Source organism: Cimex lectularius, unplaced genomic scaffold (genome assembly GCF_000648675.2).
Source record: "Cimex lectularius strain Harlan isolate CLEC.00 unplaced genomic scaffold, Clec_2.1 scaffold55, whole genome shotgun sequence".
In the NCBI taxonomy this organism is placed as follows: Eukaryota; Metazoa; Arthropoda; class Insecta; order Hemiptera; family Cimicidae; genus Cimex; species Cimex lectularius.
Window position 1 is genome coordinate 1786929 of NW_019392647.1, and position 7786 is coordinate 1794714.

The window sequence follows — 7786 nt, forward strand, 5'->3', positions numbered from 1 at the left end:
AGAGAGAGAGAGAGAGAGAGAGAGAGAGAGAGAGAGAGAGAGAGAGAGAGAGAGAGAGAGAGAGAAATAGAAAAAAAGAAAGAGAGGAAAACAGAAAAATAGAGCGAAAGTGAGAGAGAATTAAAGCAAAATAAAAGATTGCAGGTCTTTTCTCTATTAGCCATTATTTATTTTTTCGTTTAAGTGGGAACGTTACTCAGAGCCCGAGTAAATGAATATCCGTGATTATCTTTGGCTAAAAGAAGAAATGCTATGTCCTCAGTATATTTAAAGAGTAAAGTAGAAAAGGTAAATTTTTATAAATCATTTTCTGTTGTGTTTTTCGATCGAAATGGTGGTTCTTTGGAAATCGTGCGCGTTAGAGACCTATGACATAACTCGTGTAGGTAGGAACTTAATTAGAATCGTACAATATCGAAAGGTCAGCGGATTTGAAAAATGACGGCGCACGACCCTTGCCATCCGAGGGTCGTTCTGTTATTATTACTGGTTTATAATTGTTATTAGCCCCTGGCGAAATCCATTGACTCTTTTTGGTACACCTGCTGCGCCCTTGAACTACTAATGTCAATCCGACAAGACCTTAGTAGTGTAAAGAAAAAGGATTATGACATTTAATTTTTTAACAATTAACCAATAGTCATGATTAATCATTTTCACTCATTTGCACAAGCTCGAATAATCGATTAGCAATAAATTAAATTCATTATCAACCTGACTTGTTACTTTTGGAATTTACAACCGGGATCGGTTACCGACATCAAAAAATAAAAACATAATGCACCATAGAACTATGTACCATTGGAGCGATGAGAAACTTCGCATAGCTTGTTCATTAGGACAAATTGTCTTCGACCATCAAAAGGATCCAAACTTAAATGGAGAGACAAGAACATCCTAATGTAGGATATTAAATAATTCACTATTTTCGTGGTCCGCTTGACCAATTAATACTTTACAATTAATTAAGGTTTTTAGTTGAGATGAAACAAATTAATGGCACGAGAGGGATTCGAACCCACGACCTTCGGCTAGATACGCCGCTGCTCTACCACCTGACAATTGTCGTCGAGAATCCAAACCGATTACACGACATTTGAAAAATGGCAAAAGGAGGGAAAACTCATAAGGTGGGGTTGAGATGGGGAGTTGATGTCCGAGTGGATCGAGGTCACGATAGCTCAGGTGGTAGAGCAGCGGCGTATCTAGCCGAAGGTCGTGGGTTCGAATCCCTCTCGTGCCATTAACTTTTTTTCATCTCAACTAAAAACCTTAATTAATTGTAAAATATTCAATAATCATGGCAGGAACAGGATAGTTGCATTGAAACAAACATTCCGAAAAATCTAAGTACTAAAAAAGTGAGAAAAAGAAAAATCCTGAGCTAAGTAAGACGAACTAAGTGTACGACCTCAGAACGAAATGTTCAGAGCGGACGAGTAATTATATGAGTCTCATACAAACAGAAATCCATGAATTCAAAACTAGGAGCATAAAACGAATGCATGACTTTTATTAAATTCATTAGATTTTGTCGTCCGATTGTCCAAATAACATCTTTTAATTAATTAATCTTTATGTAAGGTGTTGGTTGAGATAAAAAAGTCAGTATCATGGGCGGGATTCTAACCCACGACCTTCGGCTAAATACGCCGCCGCTCAATGGCAAAAAGGAGGGAAAATTCCAAAGGTGGGGTTGAGGTGGGAAGTTAGTGTCCCAGTGGATTGAGGTCACGATAGCTCAAGTGGTAGAGCAGCGGCGTATTTATCCGAAGGTCGTGGGTTCGAATCCCGCTCATGACAATGGCGTTTTTATCTCAACCAACACCTTACATAAAGATTAACTTTTATTAAAGTTCCCTAGATTCCAATAAACTATTAAACTCTAATATCATAAGCTCGTGGTGTTGAACTGCAAACACAAATTGAACTGATTAGGTTCGCAATACAAGGTGACACTTCACTGGCCCCCAAAGGAATGAGTAAATTAAAAAAAGACAAAAAATGCCCCTCAAGAAAAGAAGCTGCTACTTAGCTATCCGGAATGAATTTTTGGCATAGGGATCCTACCAACTAGTATCTTAGTAAAAAAAAAAGTGGGATTCATTCTCTGGACAAACAAAAATCTAAATATTCCTTCCAGGAGTTGTGAACCAAGATGTATTTGCAACGTATTTATTATTACTAGATATTATTATGTAGATATAGAGAGATTCGGTTGTGGGAGGAGAAAGAAAAAGCCTTTCTTCATGTCTTGGGGCCAGGTGCAGCGGGTTGGTCTGTCTCCTCATCTCTCGAAGTGCTCGGTGTCCTCCGATCACAAAAGTAAATAAAAGTTCAGTTATTCACGAGCCTAAACCAAGAGACCTCCATTGTTTTTGGCACTTTATCCATTTTCTCACTACTGAGGGGTCGGTACTTCATTCGGTGCCCTTCTCTGGGTCATCACAAAACAAAAAAGCTCCTGGAAAAATTTGAACCTCTCCCGACCCCAGATACGGTAAAGCTATATGGAAGCACCACTCTAGAAAAGACAGGAACATAAGTTGCAAACGTAGATGTTGATGATTAATCAGGGTGTATTTTATGCTGCACCTTTTAAGAGCTATTGTATCCCCCGTTCTGTGCTTATAGGCCCGGTTTCAGTGGTAAGGTGTGGTGGTGTCTCCTCTGCATTTTTGCAGAAACTGCACGTGCCATGTTGGGTTATGCCTATCTTCTTTGACTGTTCATTTAGTTTGCCGTGTCCTGTTGAGAATCCTGTTAGGATTCGCAGTTTTATCCTGCTTCTCTTGATACATTCTGTTACTTCCTTCGTTCCAAAATTTGTTAGTAAGTTCTCTCCAATGAGTGGTTCCACTGTTCCTTCTTTTTCTTTTTATTCCGAGATACTCATTGATGGTGTGACTTCCATTGCTACAGAGGGGTTGCAACTGTATTATACGCAGACTATTGAAACGATCAAAACATTCACTAACAACATACTGTTAAATTGTAGGATGTTATTTCGCCTCCTGCTAGACCAGAACAGTGGGCCTTGACCAAATGGTCCACATCAAAAGTATTCAGTCACTGCAGATGTCAATGCTACGTATCGAACCTCCACACCAACTTGTCCAAAAAATATGCTCCCTACAGAACCTCAGAAGAGAAAGAAAAAGTAAGTGAGCGAGAGTGTGGGAGAGAGAGAGTAAAAACATGCCATTCTAACCTAACCTAACTAATTCACCAGGTCTGTGTCTCATGTGGCACTACTGGGTCTGTCGCCACTCGCGGGTTTTTTGTTTGAGTTATTTAAACGCGTTTCGGCATCTCGCCCCACGACCCATCATCTACTAGGTCTGTGTCTATTCGACCACATTTAATCAATCACGCTTACAGATAGTTAATTCACTAATTTCGTGGTCCGCTTGACCAATTAATACTTTACAATTAATTAAGATTTTAGTTGAGATGAAAAAAAGTTAATGGCACGAGAGGGATTCGAACCCACGACCTTCGGCTAGATACGCCTCTGCTCTACCACCTGAGCTATCGTGACCTCGATCCACTCGGACATCAACTCCCCCATCTCAACCCCACCTTATGAGTTTTCCCTCCTTTTGCCATTTTTGGTTGGGGGCCATTTGGGTTGAGATGGAGAGTTGATGTCCGAGTGGATCGAGGTCACGATAGCTCAGGTGGTAGAGCAGTGGTGTATCTAGCCGAAGGTCGTGGGTTCGAATCCCTCTCGTGCTATTAACTTTTTTTCATCTCAACTAAAATCTTAATTAATTGTACTTACAGATAGTGTTTGAAATAGTATGTACAGATAAAAATTTTAATCGAAGTAGTTTGGCAGGTCTGTAAGCTATTCTATGATCCGCCGCGGACCTCTCTGAATCACGGAAATACATACATTCCTACCAGTAAAAGAGATAAACTGGAGGTTGTCGATTTTTAGATAACTAACGAGCTTATGTTTATAATTATTTTTGTGCTTTAATATTTCAGATATCCCGCTAGTATGGACCGAATCCTTTGCGGTGATGGTATGGTATGGTGATAAGGATACTAGGAATCGGGGTTTGTGCTGCCCAGGCACTGCAGCAACCGGGCTTATTGTACCTTTCTAGTTCCTTAGTTCAGCGCAATAGACTCTATCCTTCTCCTTGAAGTATCAGGCCATGGAGTGTCGCTGCTACAATTTGATTGCCTGAGTTTTTTTGTATGTTAGGTTGAATCTCCATTCAGCTGTTCCTTCGCATTCGAAGATGATATGGGTGGCTGTATCCTTCTCCTCATTACGTAATCTGCAGATGGGATCATCGTTGTATATGCCCATGTTGTGTAGATGCCCGTGACCGGTTAGTAGTCCTACCACTCCCCCGAGTTTAGCCCTTTCCAGTTGGGGCAGTGATTTTGCCAGTATTGGTGAGGGTTGTTTCATCATAAGTTTACCATGTCTAGCGCCGCTAAAGTTTATCCATTTCTCATTTTTTGTTTGGATCCATTCTACGATGGAGGATTGTATATTTGTTTTTGTCATCTTTACTATGCTTGAAACAAATCCAAATTGTGCTAAAAACAATATTTTTTGAATTTCTTTATTTGAAGCTTTCTGGTTTAATTACATTAAAAAAACAATAAAATTATCTGCTGATGAAATACAAAAAAAAATTAACAAAAAATAAATTTAAATTTCATAAAATGTTTGTTTTCTTTGCTCCTATGGTTTGTGGCAAGAAAAATCAGACATGATTCCGATATTTTTGATTAATCAAACTTATATCCTCCCCTGGTAAGTTAAAAATTAATGTGTGGTGATTAGAAATACTTTGATTGAATATAAAAAAAATATTTTTTGCATTGTATAAATTCACTTTTTTCCACATCCTACATGTTTTTGTTAAATGTAAACAATGTTTATAAATCCCAGGCCGTGAAGATGATCTCAATAAAGGTCGAAACGTTGGCACGATAAAGAAAATGTTTTTCTGAAACCTACATCACACCAGACCGCATCTCACGATTTCTGAATTAAATAATTAATTATTAAAATAATTGTAAATCAATATTTTTTGCGGTGATAGTCGTTCACACTTTTCTAAAATAATCTTCACTGTCGCCGCCGTTCCTTGGTCTCCATCCTAAGTGACAGGCGGGAAAGGCCCATTAAGTTCAAGTTGATATGAAAAATATTTTCGACTTCATGAAAATTTTCTTCCTTTGAACCATCATTAAGATGAGTAGTATTTATTGATTTGAATTTATTAAATTACAATAATTAGTATTGATTAAGCTTAACGATTACTTGATCTATTCACCTGCTTGACGTTCATTATTTGTTCCTAAAGGATAAATCAGTCACCAAAGCTTTTTTTAAATTTAAATGCATACATTTTAGTTTTATTTCTGACAGAAAACGTTTATAAATTTATTTTACCCCTATTATCATTAAGAAGAATGAAATTTTTATCTATTATATGGAGTGTCAAGGCAGGTTGACGCAATTGATTTTTGGTGGCGAACGAACCGCCCTTGAATTTCCATCCAACCTTGTTATTATCTGACAGAGTCCACCGCTAATATTAGCCACAGCCTCCTCTGGAACTGCGTTGACCTTTCAGGACTATTCAATAATATCCAGGTCAGCCACCGGCATGCAATACCTTCATAATGCACGGTCTCGATGATCAAGAGGGTGCATTGAAAGTTTTAAAGCTGGAGCCAAGGATTTTTCCAATTCTGCCGATTAAACGCTTCAATTTTTGTAATCTAAAATGCTGTGGGTCGTGTAACCAAACCAAGGATTAATTGAAACGGAATTAAGTCTCCGAATGGAAATTTTCGTGACAAATTTATTTCCATTCTGGATACGTTATGATAAGGAAAATCGGAACGTTGCAGACCTAAGTGGTTCGAGTCATTCGCTGACCTCTCGGCTGACCTGGCTCTTCGGCCATCAGACACGAACGTATGTCGCAACCGTTGTTTTTGCCTCGTTTATCTGTCTGAAACGCTTTTTTCTGACTGTCATAACTAAATGAAACGTATTCCGACAAAGGTTTTACAAACCGAAATCCTTGGACGAAAGAAATTGTTGTTTTGCTCTTTTTTTGGCTTTGTCTCTTGAATACTTTTTAGTACTTTTCAGCGGCAAAGTCCCTGGGCTTAAGTTCATTGCCGCCAGAGGAAGTGCAATTACGCGAAATCCTCTCCGTGAGTTTGTATCGTTTATCCAATTCTTTGTAAGAGGATAAAAAAAGAAAAACTGAACGTCGCCCTTGGTAAATTCAAATGGAGGTCGAAGAATAATTTGGCGAGTGCACGATTCTTCGGACCTTGGTACTCCTATCAATAGTTAGATAAGAAAAGAATAAATCTTTTCTCTTTATATACTCAAAAAAAAAAATTCAGTTTAAAAAATCAAATTTGCCACTTTGCCTTATCATAGAATATTTTAGCATTTAACTTTCCTATTCGCTTATATCGTCAAATTTCAAATAACAATATTACAGAATAGCAAAAGGCAGCATAACAGGCTAATAAACCAAAAATAAATGTCACAAATGTAGAATAAAAGACCTATGTTTTACCTTACATTCTGATTATAAAAAAAATTTGTACCTAAATCACTGGACAAAATAGAAAAACAAAGCTTTGCACTTGATGAATCACCATGAGAACAAGTAAAAATTACACAGGGTGTCGTAACCATATTATATTAATTAAATTAATTTATTTATATAATTAAGCTCAATATAACCGGGGAGGAATCACTGAAGGTTGTAAAAAGCAAATCGGCCCCAATGCAGTCGTACAATCCATATTCTTGGATAAAAAGGATGACATGTGGCAGGCATTTCAGGTTAAAGAAAACCTCACGGCTAACTTCGATAGTAAAATATAATAGAAATTAGCTTAAAAAGAAAGAAAATATGGTGGCACATTAATGGATCCTGAAAAAAGGTACAGTGGCCTGTTATTTGTTGGTACTAGAATTATATGCTCAGATCTTTTGCGATATAGTCATAAGGAAACATCTCATCCAAGCGATGACCTCAGTAAGTGCTCGAAGAAAACCGTTGGACCAACTTAAGTTAAGAAAATTTATAAATTTGTGTCAAAAAATGAAACAGTCAAATCGTGCCATACGCATATTGAACCTTGAGAACCAAAACCGGGGTAAGAAATAAAATATATTGGTACCTTGATGGATCAAGTAAAAAGCTTAGGTGGCACAGTTGATGTATTTGTTGCTAGCATTGCCGTATTTTCCAACTCAAAGGAAACATGTATTGAAGACTTGATGAAACTTCAAGGCAATCAGGTTCAGAGGTCCTAGTATTATCAACCAGTATCTTAAGTTATGCGAGTATGAACCGTATATTGTTAGGTTCAAGGTATGTCCTGAGCTAAACAATACTTTTTGAAGAAAACAAGAGAAAGTAAACAGTAAAAAAAAATTACTATGGGAATAAATGAAAGCAGCAGTTACCAGAACAGTATATTAGCTTAAAGAAGGATCTCCTTTTCAAAATGGAAGCCAACTCTATCACTTTTGTGGCGTAGACTAACAACTATTACCATTCAAGTAAAAATAAAAACATCAAGCAAAGCCAGTGCTAATCAAAAACCTCCAAAAATCGACTTACAGGCTTTGGTACGAAAAGACTCAAAAGGCGTATGAGCAAGTAAGACAAAAGTTGGAATCCTAAGAGGATTTTGGTCATTGGCATTAATAGAATCTGTAAAGAGAGGATATCTAAGCTCGTTTATCAATAATTTTCGGACCTAAAATTAG